Source organism: Pseudochaenichthys georgianus, chromosome 5, assembly GCF_902827115.2.
Source record: "Pseudochaenichthys georgianus chromosome 5, fPseGeo1.2, whole genome shotgun sequence".
NCBI lineage: Eukaryota > Metazoa > Chordata > Actinopteri > Perciformes > Channichthyidae > Pseudochaenichthys > Pseudochaenichthys georgianus.
Window position 1 is genome coordinate 12,785,993 of NC_047507.1, and position 18,842 is coordinate 12,804,834.

At 40.7% G+C, this 18,842-nt stretch overlaps 1 non-coding gene and 1 pseudogene across 1 annotated transcript; one reads left to right on the top strand and one right to left on the bottom strand.

Moving 5' to 3' along the window:
- The window catches only part of LOC117446566 (tensin-2-like), a 46,931-nt pseudogene extending 36,135 nt beyond the window's left edge, over window positions 1-10,796 (top strand).
- A 447-nt stretch (window positions 10,797-11,243) lies between these two features.
- Window positions 11,244-11,315, bottom strand: trnaq-uug (transfer RNA glutamine (anticodon UUG)). The gene has a single exon. It is a non-coding gene; the product is annotated as a tRNA-Gln (tRNA).
- Between the last annotated feature and the right edge of the window lie 7,527 nt (window positions 11,316-18,842).

The following is an 18,842-nucleotide window of genomic DNA, read 5'->3' on the forward strand; positions in this document are numbered from 1 at the left end:
GAATAGCCTGAGTCACACATGAAAATAGATACACAGAAATAAGACCGCTCTCATGGCTGTATTTTCTGCACTAAAACAATAAACTCTCACAATTTCCAGGAGTAAGAGTTTGGAGCAAGTGATGGAGCATGTGATGGAGCGCCACTATGACTTTGACCTCACATACATCACGGAGAGGATCATCTCTGTCTTCTTCCTGCCGGAGCTGGAGGAGCAGCGGTACCGCAGAAACCTACAGGAAGTGGCCTCCATGCTGAAATCCAAGCACCAAGACAAGTTCTTGGTTAGTCATAACACTGCACACATGAGGAATACAACTTCACATCGTTGTAAAGGAAAACATAATTATCTCTGAGGCTGTTAATTAGGTTGTATTAAAATAAATGAAACGCGTTTAATTTTGTATTATTGTGTCACTTTCCAGGACGGTTATTTTGGGTCTGACAGGGTGGTATAATCACCATCCTTCCTTTCTCTCCTTTCTTCAAATGTATTATTTTTTTAATTTTCTTTTGATATGTAAAATAGATTTCTGATATCTTTTTATGTGCCTTTTCCAGCTACTGAATTTATCAGAGAAGAGACATGACATCACCAGACTTAACCCAAAGGTAAAAGTATTTACACCTGAAAAGTTGACGGATCACCATCGTAATATCTTTGTATTTTTTGAGTCAATGGACAGGGTCTGACTCTTTTGAACCAAACATAATTCAGGTGCAGGACTACGGCTGGCCTGATGATCATGCCCCACCCCTGGACAGGATTTGTGCTGTTTGTAAAGCCATGGAGACCTGGCTGACCTCTGACCCCAACAACGTGGTGGTCCTCCACTGCAAGGTCAGCACCACCTGAATCCACATCTGCTCGCTGAGCTGTGAAAAATGTAAAACTGTGACGAAAGATATTTCATCGTCACTTTGATCTGTGTTCTGACAGGGAAACAAAGGGAAGACTGGGGTCATCGTGGCAGCCTACATGCACTACAGCAAGATATCAGCGGGGTAAGCTGCATCATTATACATCTAACAAGGCACTTGTTATACCAGCTTGTGTACAATTTAATTATATGTTTTTAATTTACACCTGCCATTAAACAATCAAGGAAAAATGTGATACCTGCCTCTAAAATTGCCAACATACCTTACCTTATTAATATATCTTGTGCTGTGATCAAGTCAAACATACAACTACATGTCTTTATTCATAGTTACATTTTGTTGTCATCGAGGCCAACACTCTTTTGATCATCTACAGTCATAGTTTAGTTAATTTAATCACTGTCTGGAGCCTAAATCGACATACTTAAATAGCTAGTTTTGTCCAAAAAACAGTCCAAAACTGTAAACAATTACTTATTATTAACAATAGATTTTTGTATTGATCAATTGCTTCATCATTTTAGCTAAGATACATCTCCTTTGTATTTTCACATCTTAATTGTTGTTGGCAAGATCTGATCAGAAAAAAATAAATGTCCAGGACTATTTTGAATAGATTAAATTGATTGCAAAATTACCAACATCAGCCTCGATTTACTCTAATCTTCACCTCACGACAACTATAATCTGTACTAAAGTATTAATATCCCTCCACAGAGCGGATCAGGCTCTCACCACTCTAGCAATGAGGAAGTTTTGTGAGGACAAAGTCTCCACTTCCCTCCAGCCCTCTCAGAACAGGTGAGACATTTCTTAGTGAGTCCTCCTCTGCCACATATCACTTGGTGCAGCTGTCATTTGCCTCAGTGACCTGCATTTCCTCACCTCTCTCCTTCAGGTACATCTTCTACTTCGGCGGTTTGCTGTCAGGTACATCAAAATGAACAGCAGTCCTCTGTTCCTCCAACAGATCCTCATTCCATCGCTACCAAACTTTCAGACGGAGGAGGGGTCAGTTTTATAGCTTTGAAAATCAACAGAAAGTGTTTTACATTGTCGAGCGAAACACATATGAAACGTTTTTTTGCAAACTTAACAGTTGTTCTCCTCATCTTCTTTCTGTATCTGCAGGTTTCTATCCATTCCTGAAAATCTCACCAATCTCTACAGCTCGTCTACACTTCAGGCGTCTAGTAAGTACATGGCCACTTTGTTTTCAGCTCACCTCCCCTGAGGCAGTCTTTTCCTTCTGCTGTCGAACTGACACATGTTGTCTATACAGGCGGCTGTCTGTGTTTAGGTGTAGGCTGCTCTGTGCTTACGTTGAGGTTAATGTGTTTACCACTGTTTAACCCAGCAGACACATGTTTTGACTGGTAAATGTGTGTTTTGAGCTGCTGTGGCCGTTGTTTTACCCTGTGTATGTGTGTGTGTATTAAGTGATCCCCAGAGCTCCAGGGCAAGGAAGCTGTGTGTGACTATGGAGCCAGCACTTTGTATTAAAGGGGGATATTATGGTGAGGAATGAGACTTTCATTTGAATCCTACCAACACATTGGACTCCACTTCAATCCTTCAATTGTTTATTACAAAAAAGAAACTAAATGGTTTCCTGACTGTGATGTTAACTTTTCCTTTCAAAAGTTCCTGATTAGATTCCCAATAGATCCTCTGCAGACCATAAAATGCATGCTCAATTGTTTTCTTAAGTTGTCGTGCATGTCTTTGCGAGGGTAAAAACCTTCAGAGCCCTTAGCACTCTAGGGAGACATCTAAGCACTTTATTTGTCTCGGACGGTAATCAATTTACACGGCAGCAACAGTGTCTGGTGTCTTACCTCCATCTTTCTGCAGGTGAAGTGCTACCACAGGCGGAGTCGAGCAGCAGAGAGGGAGGTGGTGTTCAGGGTCCAGTTCCACACCTGCACTGTCCACGGAGCCCAGCTATGGTTTGGCAAGACTGAACTGGACCTGGCCTGCATAGGTAAAAAAGCATATTTTGTTTTATTTATGTTATAGTCAAAACGCTAAAGTCTTCCACTGTTTTCCTTTAAAATGTTCCTTTTGTGTCCCGTAAAAGTACCAGTGAGAGGGTCTGCTCTTACTATTCTCCTAACTGTGGAACTCACTACCTCGCTCAGTATTTCTTACAGGATATTTAAGATTTATGCTTTAATCTGACTTGTAAAATGGTGTAATAATACAGCCTTCGTTTTAAAGCAATTATGTTTTTTTGTTTTTTATTTATCCTTGGCATTTTCATTTAAGTGAAGCAATTTCTGCTGCGTGTTTCTATGAAATCGCCTTGTATTAAAATGTGCTACTAAATAACGTACGTGCCTTGAGAAGTGCTTAGACTACTGCTTTACTAAAATGGACACATCAGTATATATTGAATATATATTCAATAGATTTGCAAAAATAGTGCTGATCAAATGAAAAACTCATGTATATTTCTATTGCTTCCTTGAAATGGTTCACACGGCTGTATAATTCAAGAGCCACTTATTATAGAGCCGCAGTCCATTGTGGGGATGTGTGTATTCTGAGACAAATATCAAATGACAGTGTCAGTTGAGATGAAGGGGAAATGCTGGTTACATGGCTCAGTAAGCAGCAGTCCTCATGGCAGTTGCCCTTAGTGCTACATGCTGACGTATGCATGCAACGTACAGATAACATTACACACACTCATGCATGAAGCTAAAAAGAAACTCTTTGAATGTCTCTGTTTCCATTATGATGAGTGAAAGCAAGTCTCTTTATTTATTACCTTTGGTGTTTCCACTTCACAGAATGCCACTTTCTTGTTTTTATCAGCATCTGGATATTTTAGACATTGCCTTTATGCTCTTATTCTGTAGATGACAGGTTCCCTCCAGATGCTACAGTCGAGTTCATCTTCTCCAACGGGCCTGAAAAAATGAAAGGTAATTATTTTCATATGTATATTATGTATATATTATTGTATATTATCATAAACTTTGTATCAAAATGTCCGGTTTCCAAGGTCGAGAATACGCAAGAATGACGCCTCCATCAAAGTGGACATCAACACGTCGGACCCTGTGGTGAGATGGGATTCTTATGAGAACTTCAACCTGCACCACCAAGACAGCATTGAAAGTAAGAAACATGCGCACACACAAGTTTAAGTGTATCCACGATTCCACGTTACAAGAATAACACATTAATCTCTTCTTGTTTTTTACAGATATCCTCATACGAAGGGTCCTCTGGACGGCAGTCTGTACGCCCAGGTGAGGAAACGTCGTGGGCCGGGCTTGACGGCCTCAACAGCGTCACCCAACGGATGCCTCACCAGCAGCCCAACAGTTAAGCCTCCAAGTCCCAGCCACACCCAGCCTCTCACCCACACCTCTGACTCCAGCCGCTCGTCAGTTCCTCTGATCACCTGGAAGACGCATCTCCACCCATAATCCGCTCATCAAGAGAAAACCCTGACTGTCCCTTGAGGAGAGGAGACGGGGTCGATGGCACAAAAGAGAAAAGAAAAGGGAAAGAGAAGGATAGAGAGACTGCGATTTTAGATGATGGAGACCCATCAATCTTGGAGGTTTGAGGCGAGAGATCTCGAGCTGTGGACCGTTCGACTACAAAGTGTGGCGATGGCAGATGGGAGAGGGAACGGGAGCCATGCCATTTCTGAAGGTCATTGTCACGGCCATTTTAACAGCGTTAAAAAGAAACCCGAAAAGCCAAACTCTGCCGGCCTTACCAACCAAATCTGTGTCCCCGCCTCCTCATTCAACTCATATGGAACTCTGCCATCGACATAGTGGGCATCCTTTACCAGAGTTACCATGGGAACGTCCAACCCCAGCCCCTCCCCTGCCCTGTCTGCACAGGCCTTGCTACCCTTATACGAGCCCTGAACACACCCACCCACACAGCCACACCCTCCCAGCCTTAAACAGACTTTGCACTGGGGAGGAGTGTCACCTGCTCCATTATTCCGGCCACAACCCCTCCTCTCATCACTCCCATCCATCACTTCCCTCCAGCCCTTACAGGGAAATGTTCTTTGGCTCTCCAACGTCGTCCTCTGGCTGCGCTTGTCGGGACTGCTCCAACAGACGAGAGCACCAATCACTTAGAGCGTTCCACCCTTTGCACCCGACCAATCAGAAAACCCACACTGGTCCCAAGGAGTACAACGAACAAGGGAGGCGCCTCCGCTATGGGAAAGTGAAAATCCATGGGAGGTGGCGAGAGAGGCAGAGTTCTGGCAGTGCAAAGCCATGCCCGCATTTCGCGTCTGCCACTCCACCTTGGATCAGAATCCAAACCCGGATCATAGATATGTCATTGGACCTCATCAAGGCTACCCCAGCCCCCAGTCTCTGATGGATGTGCGGGATGGAGCCAGCAGTGGGTATCACACTCCTCCACAGCCCCGCAACTCCTGTCCATGCTCTCCTTATCAGTCGTCTCCAGCCGAGAGCCATGAGAGCCGGGGTTACGTCTCAGGGTATCACTCTGGATCAGCCTCACCTCTGCCTACCAGTAGCCCCTCTCCTGGGAGGGGCAGGCTGCCCGAGACCCCCTCTAGAGACCAGCAGCACGCTGAGCAACCCAAAGGTGACTTGATTGGGGTAACGGGTTAAAAAATAAAAATAATGGGTATGAGCTCAACAGAAATTATATATTTAGCTCAAAACAGGTAAAAAAAGAGCACTTTAAAGTGAGTGACTATATAGCAGCCTGTGTGTTTTATTAGTCATGTTGCAGGATTTATATTAAAGGGTCAATTCTGGTACTGAGTTTGTGGGTGCTTGTGGGTGCTGGTTTAAAAATAAGACCCAATCAGGACTCTGGGTTGATATATACAATGGGAATTTTTACTTTAAATGTTTAAAATATTATTTATTTTTGTATATCTTGTTATACCATCATCTGATCTTTTTGTATCTTACTTCTTGAAGTGGAACAGGCAAAGGCTAACGTGGAAGATGAAATATCCCAGGGTTCAGAGGGTAAATCAGACTCTAATGGACAATCGAGCACTCCTGGACTGGACTCTGATAATGACTACACACTCATTGGTAGCAGCAGCCCCACACACACAGAGGACAGGTGGGAGAAACTTTTCTTTTGAAAATAAAATGACATTAATCCTCATTTCTTGATAATTAACTTGTTTCACTATACTTTGTCTTTCTCTTAGTGTAACTGCCGATAGCCCTCCTCAAAGCCAGGAAGCCTCGACACATCTGGAGTCCAGCACAACCACCAGCATCACACCAGTAACGAGTGAAACACAAACCCAAAGTTCTAACATATCCATAAACTCCACACAAGCCTCAAGTGAGCAGAGTTTGAGCTCTGATGGTAAACTTGTCGTCGCCCAGATCACAGGAAGTGCAGACGGATCTAACTTAGCATCAAAGACTTCAAATTACGCTACCGTCCACATCACTCCAGTGCAAGTCCAACTAAACGGCTCCGCCCTTCCTAGTGATACACCCTCTGAGGGCAGCAGAGGCTTATCCGTGAACCTTTCTACCAGCCTCAGCTCCAGCCCTTCCAACACTTCCCCTAACTCTCCTATTGGTTCCCCAGACCTTTATTGTTCCCCACAGCGCTCTTCACCATCGACAGACGCAGTAGGACAGAGGCTGACTCCAGAGAGAGACGGCTCAACAGACACCAAACCCCCATCACCCGTGCCCGACGGATACCAAACACCCACCTTTCCCATAGCGCCATATTACTACCCATTACTAAACGTCCCTCATGTACCATACACTGGGTACACTGCAGTCACCATCCCCGCCATCCAGCCCCCGCTACCCGAGAAGAAGCGGCTTTCTGCCCCACAAGGACCCCTTAACGGACACAACTCTCTACTCCGGATGACCTCAGCTCCTGCCCCCGCGCACCACGTTACCTTCTCCCCCTCTGTGGGAGAGCAGAGACGGGGGTCTTCACAACACAGCTGCAGGGAGGAGGCCGAAATAAAGGTCAATGCTAAGTTTGTTCAGGACAGCTCCAAGTACTGGTACAAGCCAGGCATCTCCAGAGACCAAGGTGAGGATGATGCTATGTTCGAAATCATCATTACCAAACAATGTTATCCTATTTGACCATCAATGATGTAGTCATTCAATTAAATACCTCATACTAGAAGCAGCACGGGACATGAAACCCAAATGTTGTCTTTTTGCATCTGTTATTTAACACTTTACACCCAAACTGTAATGTGTCTTCTCTACTGTAGCCATAGCTGTGTTGAAGGACAAGGGACCAGGAACCTTCCTCATCAGAGACAGTAACTCCTTCCAGGGGGCGTACGGCCTGGCCCTCAAAGTGGCCACCCCTCCTCCTAACGCTAACATCACTGGCTGCAAAGGTATGATCCTATAGGTCTTGCTCACTGTCACACTGCAAAGCCTCACATTTGACACTTGAATACAAAAGACTGATTCATGTTATGAGCATCAATTGTGCTTTTCCTACTATGGCAAGTCAAGATAACTGCTGTCCAAAAGAGAAAGTTAAATTAATACTATACTATGCTATTAAAGTCAATAGAATGTATTTCGAAATGTAACCTTCACAATCAGAAATCATCACATAATCAAATACAAAAATAAGATAACATTTACTCTAAAGAAATATAAATATTCTATAAAACAGCATTATATTTCAGTCTAGCCCCAGGTCTGAATAAAACAGACACCTGACACCATCCCGGTGTATATAAGTTGATGCCAGTATGGTATACTTGAATATATGATTAATAACCATTTTTATCAAGCGCTAACTATTATTCCTGTATCTTTTTTTCCCCAGTGATGTGATGTTGTGACATTATGGCTTTGCTATGTCTATAAGCATCAGCATCTTGATATTGTATGTTCTGCAGCATGACAATCTGCCTACTTTTCCTCCTCTCCTCTCCCAGGGGACCCTCTGGAACAGCTGGTGAGACACTTCCTCATTGAGACGGGGCCACGGGGAGTCAAGATCAAGGGCTGTCAGAACGAGTCCTACTTCGGTCAGTTATGTGGGAGACACCTGCCGCAATGTGTTTCACATATTTAGTGTTGTGCGAGATACTGAAACGGATCGTTTTTAAGCTGTAAACCTAAAGGCGTTTGTTGTTATTTACTTTCTTGTTTTCTTCCTTTTAATGCCTTCTTATCTGTACTAATTATAATCTGTGTCACCTATTTTCTCTCTCTGTTTTGATCCAGGAAGTTTATCTGCCCTGGTGTACCAGCACTCAATAACTCCCATCTCTCTGCCCTGTGCCCTACGCATCCCAGACAAAGGTAAACTCAGAATAATAACATTTAGATGTCATGATCTTCATCCAGAAAACTAAATATCAATTGTTTTCATGTAAGAAATATGTAATATCAGAGTACAATTGAAGGTTTTAAAGATTAAAACAGCTATATACTGGACTCTCAATAATCTATAAGGCATTGTTTTGTAAATACAGGCTTTGATGTTTCAGATCTGGTGGGGGAGCTTCAGGAGATGCAGAGCGCAACAAACACCAGCACAGCGGCTGACCTCCTCAAACAAGGAGCAGGTAGTACATGTTGTGTTTTTGGTGAATCCGTTTAACATGCAGCAACATAGTTGCAGTTATCACGTTTGACCAGCAGAGACTGCTCAAACCTCATAGGTTCATATTTTCCCTTCTTTCTCATAAACAAGCTTGCAACGTGCTGTACCTGAACTCTGTGGAAACCGAGTCGTTGACAGGCCCCGAGGCCATCTCAAAGGCTACCAAGTGTACTTTGGCCCTGAATCCACGTCCAGTGGCAACAGTGGTCCACTTCAAAGTGTCTGCTCAGGGCATCACTCTGACCGACAGCAAAAGAAGGTATATTTTATACAAAACAATTTACTTATTAGCAGCATCGATGACACTTTCAATTCAATGGATGTAACAGGTGCATTTGATTTGTATTACTCAGATTGGATACTTAAAGCTGATTGCAAATACAAATTAATACTGTTTGTATGTACACAGATTATTTTTCAGGAGACATTACCCGATCAACAGTGTAACTTTCAGCAGTATCAACCCCCGAGACCAGAGGTGAGTCACTGAGGTTTTGGAGAAACAGGCCTTGACAGTATGATTTAATGAATGTGCTCGTATATTTTGGCTGATTATCTAAAAAAGGCAGTTTTTTTGCTGCTGCTGGACAAATACTCCCTGTATTGACTTATATTTTATAAATATAAGTGTTGTGTTATTTGTCTGATGTTTCACTTTCAGAGGACTTGAATGAATGTAATGTAATGTAATGTGCCTACTCTAGTCTTTTTAAATAGTCTCAATGTCTGATATTCATGTTTTCCGACGTTTTGTCTCTGCGTCTCTATTTGTGTGCCCGTGCTTCAGGTGGACTAATTCTGATAGCACGTCAAGCAAGTAAGTGCTTGCTTCACTGTGCTTCTCTTGGCAAAACATATTACTCACTGGTACAATGTGCTTTTTGCATGGCAGCTAATCACAACCAGATTTTTGCCCTTTTCAAACAGTAAAATGTAATGCCTTCATTTTTGGTGCAGGATGTTTGGCTTTGTGGCGAGGCGGACCGGCAGCGCCACAGAGAACGTGTGTCACCTGTTTGCAGAGATGGACCCAGAGCAGCCAGCAGTGGCCATTGTCAACTTTATCAACAAAGTCATGCTGGGACCTCAGCTACGCAGATAAGCGAGCAGGCGACATTTGAACATTTCGGACCATTGGGGATTTTGGGGGATGAGATTTTTAATGAAGTGTGTTTGTGACTACATTTGTTGGCACAACTCTGACTGTTTTAAAAACAGAATCCAGTTCTGACAGATCCACACTCTGTAAGGTAAAGTATTGTTTAATACGTCAGGTTACAGAGCAAAATCTTCGATAGGATTAGTGAACAAACCAAAAATTGAGCTTACTTTGTTTACTTTTGCCAAATGTTTATTTTTATTTTGCTGTGAATAAATCCATTTTATTTCTATCCATCTGTTTCAAATAGTTCACATAATGTACAAAAAATGCACAAGCTGCATAAGGGACAATCCATGTATTACACTGTTATTTGTGTTAAAGTGTCTTTACATTATACTTATAGCTAAATGTATGAGTCATGTTTATAAGTATAAAGTGGCACTATTGCAATTTGTGTCCTTATGCAATGTATACAAAAAAGAGTAAAGGAAGTAATTGAATATATTGTGTATTCATTATCTGAGGAGACATTTAAAGTCAATTAACACACATATTTGTCACAATCAACATTGGGTTCTTGATGCAACTATAATATTAAAAAGTGTATTTTGTCCACAGATGTAGAAATGTATAATGCTTAACCTCCTTCCTACAATTTAAAACACAGACAGATGTCTCAACAACATGTGGCTACATAAGAAAGTCAATGGGGGGTCAGCCTTAAATCAGTTTTTAAATGAAGGAATGTAATTTAAAGGTGGTGGACCTGATTATTGAAATATTATTTCTAGAGCTAGTAATAAAATATAGCCTTACTTTGTAGTTAGAGTAAAGGGACAGTCTCATTGAGATAATATAAAATATCTGCAGTGTTGTGGACGTCATTTTAAAAAGAACAGGTACCCGAAAACTCCCTCCATATCACATATTAGTCACAGCTGTGTTTAAATAACCTTAAGGCAAGACATAATAAGTATGTTATGTCTTACAGGGGAGTTTCATTTTAAGCCAAAGACTTAATTTTTGTGTAAAGACATTTTGAAATTCAGTTTTTTATCAATACATTTTGTTGTTTGGTACTTGTGTGTTTTCTATTTCTGATGCGGTATTATGTCTCCAGCGCAGTTATTATTTTTTAATAATGGATTTTTATGTAAAAGAAGTAATATATATTTTAAGCCTCTGAGAAGAATGGTGTATGTCATATTTCACAGGACATTTTAAGTAATAAAAATCCTTCAAATACAGTGTGTATGCTTCATAATTTATAAGCTTCATGTGATGTCCATTATATTATAAGATGTTTTACTTGTTTGCATACCAAATAGGCCTACATGTCAAATCTGTGCATATATAAAAATGTATACTAAAATATACAACATCAATGTAAAGAATGTTAATGCCCTAAACGGGATTCATGCTTGTGTTTAAAATCGAGGAATAGTGTTAATAGCAATATATTTTTGACAGTATTGCATTTTAGAAAAAAAAAAAAAAATGGTTGTTCGAATAGGTGTTGTTACTAGGAAAGTGCGGTAAGTCCGGTTCAAGTTTTTTTCACCACGTATTCTCAGTGTCTACATTTACCTACCACCTTTAAACCGCACAAATCAAAAGCAGCATTAACAACATTTGACAGTAACTCGATGAAAAGGGTGAGGTCCCACCGAGATTTGAACTCGGATCGCTGGATTCAAAGTCCAGAGTGCTAACCATTACACCATGGGACCAGCCACGCCATTATCCTATATAGAATTGTTATTATATTTGTGTATATTTTGTTCGCTAGAACACTTATATACGTTTCTCGAACAGTACGCTATCTATGCGGTTCAACCATAGACTGTATGGGTTCAACTCTTAATCAGAGTGCCAGATACACCGTAGTCTAGTATTACTCATTAGCTAACGAAAGCTCACCAAGCGAACTGGTAAGCTAGCGAAACTCGCTGTGTGATGAGAGAGGAGCAACGGAGTGTGAATTACACGTAGCTTGTAGCTTTTAAATAACATGCACATCTATCTAACGCGGCAGACAGTCGACCACGTTATTTTATAACCGAGCCTAATGTTGTGTGTTATCAAATAATGTACTATATATGTTAAGGTCACGTCAAATACTTTCAATATCATCTGCTAGCTAGCTACTCCTTATCCGATTTCGGCTCCTCAAAATAAAAGCCCTGTTTTCAAAATAAAATATTGTATTATTTAATTGCCGAAAGGTGTCTTATCAGAGAGAGTATCTTTGGTCAAACAACCTGTTGTCGTTATTTTTCGCTCAATTTCGTGTTTTTGGCAGATTATTCATTTTGGAGGTTTTACTGATTGCATGGATACATATAAGTAACGCCTTTGTTAATTCCTTCTTTTTTTTAAAGTAAAGAAACGATAGGTCATCTGCTTAGGAAAGAAAATGAGAAAGTCAACAAACACTGCTTAAGTGTTTTAGTGGAACTATAGCCAGCCCAAGTTTGAAATATGGTGTGTGCTGTGAATGGGAATGTTAGTTGCACAATATAGGATATACAGGCAAAACACAGCGAATATTATTAGGTTTAAACCAATCTTATACAGGCCCATCTGTTTTGCAGGTTTTCAATCCAATTCAAGTCTCATCAGTTGTCAGATATGTTGAGTACCACTTGTGTAATGGTGTAATATCTATGGTGTAATATAATTTCATGTTTAGGCTAATTGTTTTGTCTTGTTTTTGTCACAATAAGAGCTCCACTTTTTGCTTGGAACAAGCTCAACCGGTTGCATAGCAGCACATTTTGTTGGCAGGTACATTTCCCCTGTGCCATTTTGGAAACATTGTAACAATTAGACTTATGTGTGATAGTACAATATTAAAATGGGTGGCTATTTTGTTCCTCAACCTCCCAGAAGAGGGAACCAGAGGTACTTAAATAGACCTTGTGTAGTCAGATCTCCATATTACAGCTCCCAGCCAGCCTCTGGAGAAAAACACTAACCACAGTATAAGGTTTACGATGCTTCTGTCTGTGAATGAATGATCAAAGCCAATCTAACTGCATCCCTAAATTAACTTTATCACGTAGAAGTTGCATTACCTGCTTTCAAAGTTGTTTAGTGCCTTAAGAAGTCTTAGAACTGAGTCCAGGAAAAATGTCCACTTACTCTTGGCTATCTTCTAAGAAATTATTTAATAGAAAAATTACCTCAGGTGCCATTAGTAAAATGTTATGAAGAAGGAATGACCTCTAACAACGGAAGATATTTGCCGCAATAACAAACTTGTTGACTCAAAAGACACATGTTTGTTTAAGTAAACACTCATGAGAACATGCAGTCCTTATTCTAATCTAAACCATGAGTCACACTTCTGTTCTGCTATCATTGTTAGAATAGTAAGGTTATCCACATTTCTTTCCAAATAACTATCGGTTTATGGATAATGCTTTGGAAAAAAAGTGTATTAAGAGACACTTCATTACTTTACTGTTTATTTGATTGATTATTAAGCTTCAAATCAAGGGCAAAAAGTGCATTTACTGTAGTACTTTAGTTGGATACTTGCACTATTTCACCCTACATTTCGAGTGGTCATAAACTTGATTACTTTGAACTGTTACAGATAATTCATTATTAAAATTACATAACTAACACACTGAGACATATTAAATACATGTTTCAAAACAGAGCAATGGAGGCAGTGAAGGCAGGATGTAAGTGAGTGATATTTGGTAATACATTTAAATTAAGCTCAGCGCAGGTTCTTTCAGGAAGACTGGGTATATATACATTCACTCCACAGCTGCATATAATCAGCTTATCAACGGGCGTTGTCTATAACCTATTACATTCACCTCATTCTCCAGCAGCCAATCACTGTGCTGCAGCCAAACTTTAAAATGGTTCTCCTCTCTCCTGCAGTCAGCTGTGATTTCAGGTGTTCATGCTGCCGCCCGCCTCCTCCCCATCCACCTCCTTTCATCATATCCAGTGCCAGGAGAGTTAATCCAAAGACCTCATCATACCTCCTCTTCATCCCATCTCCTCATCAAATCCAGATCTTCAGCATCATCACCAGTGTCTAGACCCCGGGGGGTTCCCTATATGCGCACGGCTGTATTTCCCCCTTTAGATATTATACGATTTCAGGATCGGGGTCTAATCGCCAAAGACTTAACATTTATCATATGACATGTGTCAATAAATGTTCTTTAAACAAAATGAAGTCTCTCCTGATTGAACTGTCTAATGATACTGAGGAGGACGCTGTCCTGAACTTGCTGGCTCTGGAAATAATGTCCTGGTAATGTTTTCCAGAAGGTAAAATACTTTGGGATGAGTGTGGTCTTGGAAGATTCGGTGGGTCTCCTTCAAGCATCTCCTCTCCTGTGGTAAATGTCCTTGAGGGTTGGTCCTTTATTGCCTGTGAGAAACGTTGTTGTTTACATCACCTGCTCTACAGCTTTACAGTCCAGGGTGGTGCAGCTCGGACACCACACAGTGATGCAGCTGCTACAGATACTCTCAATGTAGCACATGTAGAAGGTAGTGAGGATCTACGGAGACAAGCTGGATTTAAAAGTCAACATCACGCAACATTGCTGATCGAAAGGAACCTGAAACTGCTGACTGTCTCCACTTAGGGAATATTGATGAGAATGGGGGGGGGGGGGGGGTCCTCCTCACCTTTGCAGCTATCTGACATCCACGATTATCTCCTTCACATTGTTTCACTGACATCAATTTTGATAGTCTCACCTCTACCTCATCTGCAGACGTGTCACTGTCAGACGTGTGTATGTGCACACAAAACCAGGGTATACAAATCACAAGAACAAAAAATGGCTTTGCTTCAATTCATACTCTTCTCAAAGTAGCACGTTTATTCTGAATGTTATGTTATATAAGAAACAAGTTATTTATTTATTATACATGGGTCTGCATTTTACAAATAACCTCCTGCTTAGTAGATGATGTTTCAGAAACCAGGCTGGAAGGCAGGCATGTTTGTTCTTTCTTCTTTTATGAAAACTCAGTAAGCTGATGTCTGTGAGGTCATTTTTAGACTGATGAAAGCAGGACTCTGCGGTGTCGTGCCTCAGTTATGTGTGATCAGGGAGTAATGGCATGAGCTTAGCACGCAGTGTTGGGTGTCCGCATTGCTGAGAATGGAGTGGAGGAAGTGCCAACCTCCTTCTGCCTTTCATCAGGTCTGAGATTCAGTTGCACATAGTGGTGCACAGCCGTAGTCCGTGAGGATGAAGAGAATTATATTGAAGGCTGGGCCATAATCAGTATTCTCAGATATGTGCTCTTCATGTCCAAGTGTGACAGAGGAGAAGCAGTTAATCTGTTTACTCTTTGGTCAAGAGACTGTATAGATTGCCCAAGGGAAGTAACTAGGCAATGTGGGATTTGACCAGCAGCCCGAGGCATCCCATGATGACAGACACAAGTGCCACAGGGGGGTAGTCCCCTCAGGCAGGATATCCTAGGTTTCATAGGTCTGACATGAATGCATTTTGTATTGCAAAGGTACTAACTGGAGCAAAGGGCAAAGATTGAGTGTATTCACATGGACATCGGCCAGCTGATAAACACATGCTTTTAGAATCTGGCCGGAGATAACTTCATGTGCTTTAAGGGGACTGGAGCACCTGAGGGCTCGGCTAACATTCGCTGTGGACATAGTTGTTACCCACAAAACACTCCCTTATTTGGGAGGGAGGAAAAACATGATTTGTGACATAGATTATATTCCTTTTGTGGCTCTGTTTGTCTTCAGTAATTAATAGGTTTGATAAGGTCAAGAAAGAATTTAGACACATGATGTTTAATCACGTGTTTATGTATTTATTGGAGATGAAAATGTTTGGAGTTCTATTTCTTATCTTACCTGATATGCTCTGACCTGATTGTTCTGCTGTATACAGTAGAGGGTTGTAAATCTGTAAATCACTTTTAAACCCACTTTTTAAATTGTAATTTCAGTTTTTTTATTTACGTTTCATGACTTGTCTCAGCTTTTACAACACCACAATTCAAATTACGGTACATTGCTTTCGTGCAACATTATGTTGACATTATGTTGAGGGCAATTTGACTCGGCACAGTAATCCACTTAAGTAAATGATTGTCTTTATCTGAAATGGTTTATTTTTCTGTTATTGTGGTGGTAATAACAACATATTAATCCAACCAATTAAAATCAAATGCATCTCCTAAAAATCTGCAGCCACATACTTGTTTATGTTTATGTTTATTAAGGATCCCCAGTAGCTTTTGCTCTAGACAAAAGCTACTCTACCTGGGGTCCAACACTTAAAACAATACAACAATAATACAAAAATAATACAACAATACTCAAGACATAATTCCTGACATCATTAACAACATCACCAATATCATCAACAATTTCCAACATCATCAACAATATCATACACTTTCAATATCAATCTCAGCCAAGGATGAGTGCACTAGACACCCACCAGTACAAAGCATGAGATCAAATTAAATTAGGGTTCACAGCTCACAAGGGTACATGGTCATTAGTAGATGGCCCTTCAATCTCTTCTTGAAAGAGGCTCTGGACTCTATTTCAGCAAGGTAGTTTGGCAATGAATTCCATTCCTTTATAGCTCTATAAGACACAGAAGATTTCAGAAGATGTGTCCTGGGTTTAGGTGCCAGTAGATGGCCTGATGTAGCTTGTCTAGTCTTATGGTCATGCTCATCTCTTGTGTAAACTATTTGATCATAAAAATACAGTGGTTTTTTGCTAAATTGGAAATGTTTTAGAAAAGTGATAACACAAGATTGTAGACGTTTCTCAACCGGAAGCCATGATAGGTTTCTATGCATAACTCCAATATGAGTGCGCTTAGAACAGTGGAGAGCTAGTCTGGCAGCCTTGTTTTGAGCTATTTGTAATTTCTGTATATGTGTTTTTGCTGCTGATGACCATATGACCGGACAGTACTCAAGATGTGACAAAACCAGAGACTGAATGACTTGTTTCAAAGTGGTTGGTGTTACATACTTTGTACATGTTCTCGTCACAGCTATGCTCCTTCCCATTTAGTTACAATACTGTCTATTTGCTTTGTCCACTGTAAACCAGAATCAAGAACAATGCTAAGCGACTCAGTCTCGTTTACCTGTTCCACTGGCTGAACAGGCAGTGTCAGGCTTAATTGACATTAACATATGTCTGGATCCGAACACCATTGCTTTTGTTTTTGCAATGTTGAGTACCAGTTTGTTATTGTTGACCCAGTCTGCTATGGCTTTAATCTCTATTTTAAGTAGATTGTTTAACTCACTGCATGTTGATGCTGTACTGTACATTGTGGAATCATCAGCATACATTATTACACTGGACTTATTATATGTAAGGAAGGTCATTTGTGAATATAGAATACAACAAAGGCCCAAGCGAACTCCCCTGTGGGACCCCACACTGCAACACCTTACTTTCAGAAAAGCTCCCATTGAAAAAGACTCGCTGCCTTCTCCTAGTCAGGTAGCTCTCCATCCAACACATAGCAACAGAACCAAAGCCATCGCATTTGAGTTGGTTCAGCAGCAGACTATGATCGATTACATCGAAAGCTGCACTAAAGTCTAACATGACAGCTCCTACAAGCCTCCTATCATCCATGCTCTTGAACCAGTCGTCGGTCATTTGTGCAAGTGCTGTACTTGTAGAGTGACCATCTCTATAGGCATGTTGGTAGTTCGTTGTCAGATTGTTACTTGAAAAGTAGTATTGAATTTGGGTGTATACTATTTTTTCTATTAATTTACTTATTAACTTTACTGGGAGGAGACTTATATATATATATATATTATATATGCTTGGATGTGCACATCCTAATATGTGTGTAATCTGATGTCCTTATCTGTCCTTTTACACCATAGAAAAGCATATAAAGTCAACTCATTCTGTTCGTAAGGCATGTGTTACTATACAAGTTATTTATTTTCCTGCACCAGTGCCACAAAACAGTTTTGTGGCACTGGTGCTAACTTTTAGTGTGTCAAGTGTTTCTGATTTACAATTTCCACTCTTCTGGTTTCCAAACAGTGGGCCACCTCACTGTAAAGGGCCGGAGCATGTGAGAACACAAAATGGCTGGGCCACGATACATGTCTGACATGGGTGTTGTGGAGCCAAACAAATCCCTGTTAGTGGAGCAGCTTGATCCAATGCTGGTGCCAGACTTGGAAACCGCCCAAGCCGCAGGACAAGGATCAACTCTCCATGTGCATGAACCTAACACCCACACACTTTACTACCAGTCACTGGACATGAATCAACAGTCAACAAGCTTATGACACATGTCTAAGGTGCTTGAGGGCTCAGGTTAATGCTAATTAGCTTAAGACAGAAAAGAAGAAGATGTTTTTTGTTGACATTGAACTTTGCCCGTGCAAGCTTTGGCTTTTTGATGTGGCCGTAATTGTTAAGTGGTCTGTACTCTTTACCCAAACAGCGGGTACAACATGTTTAGATGTCTAATGTGGAGTGGACAGGAATGTTTAGGGAATGTCATCACATTTCTGGTTGATTGGGAAGCAATGCAATGCAGGCATGTGATTTAGAAAGCAGAAAAGCAGTGAACAACACACTGCAACTAGAGCACATGTTACTGTTAGACTAGTGCAGGTGATACATGTGTAAAAAACCTGACACACATCTGATAAAAACAACAGAGGGAAGGTAGTAGTTTGTTTGTACATGTTGTAAGTAGGTGGCTAGTATCAGCCTACATGTTTTTGTTACTGATATTATCTGCAATCGACTCATCTGTTTACGAACTCGGGTGCATTGATGTTTTGTAAATGTACTTGCTGTAACAAATGTAAATGTCCCCTCTGTGGGACGAATAAAGGTATTATGATTCTGATTCAGAATTGTATTGTGTTTTATGGCCAAAATAAAGATAATTTCAAAATAGTACAATATACAGAATGGGATCGAAATAGTACCGTAATAAAAGTCCTTGAAATTGTATTGTATTTGGATAAGCTTTTATTTAATACAAAAATAAACAAAACATAATATATTGACTGACCTCGTAAAATGTCATGAAATAATGTCTACTGCTTGAAAGACAACTCCCTTAACATCATTGGAAATACTAAATAATCTGAAAGCCGAGCACAGTGTTCTCTTTACAATCTGCACAGATCTATCTCCTGTTTTCAGGCTGCAGCAGGAGTAAAAAGGAGTTGTATGGAACCGGATGAGGCCCTCCTCTCTCTTTTTCCTCTCC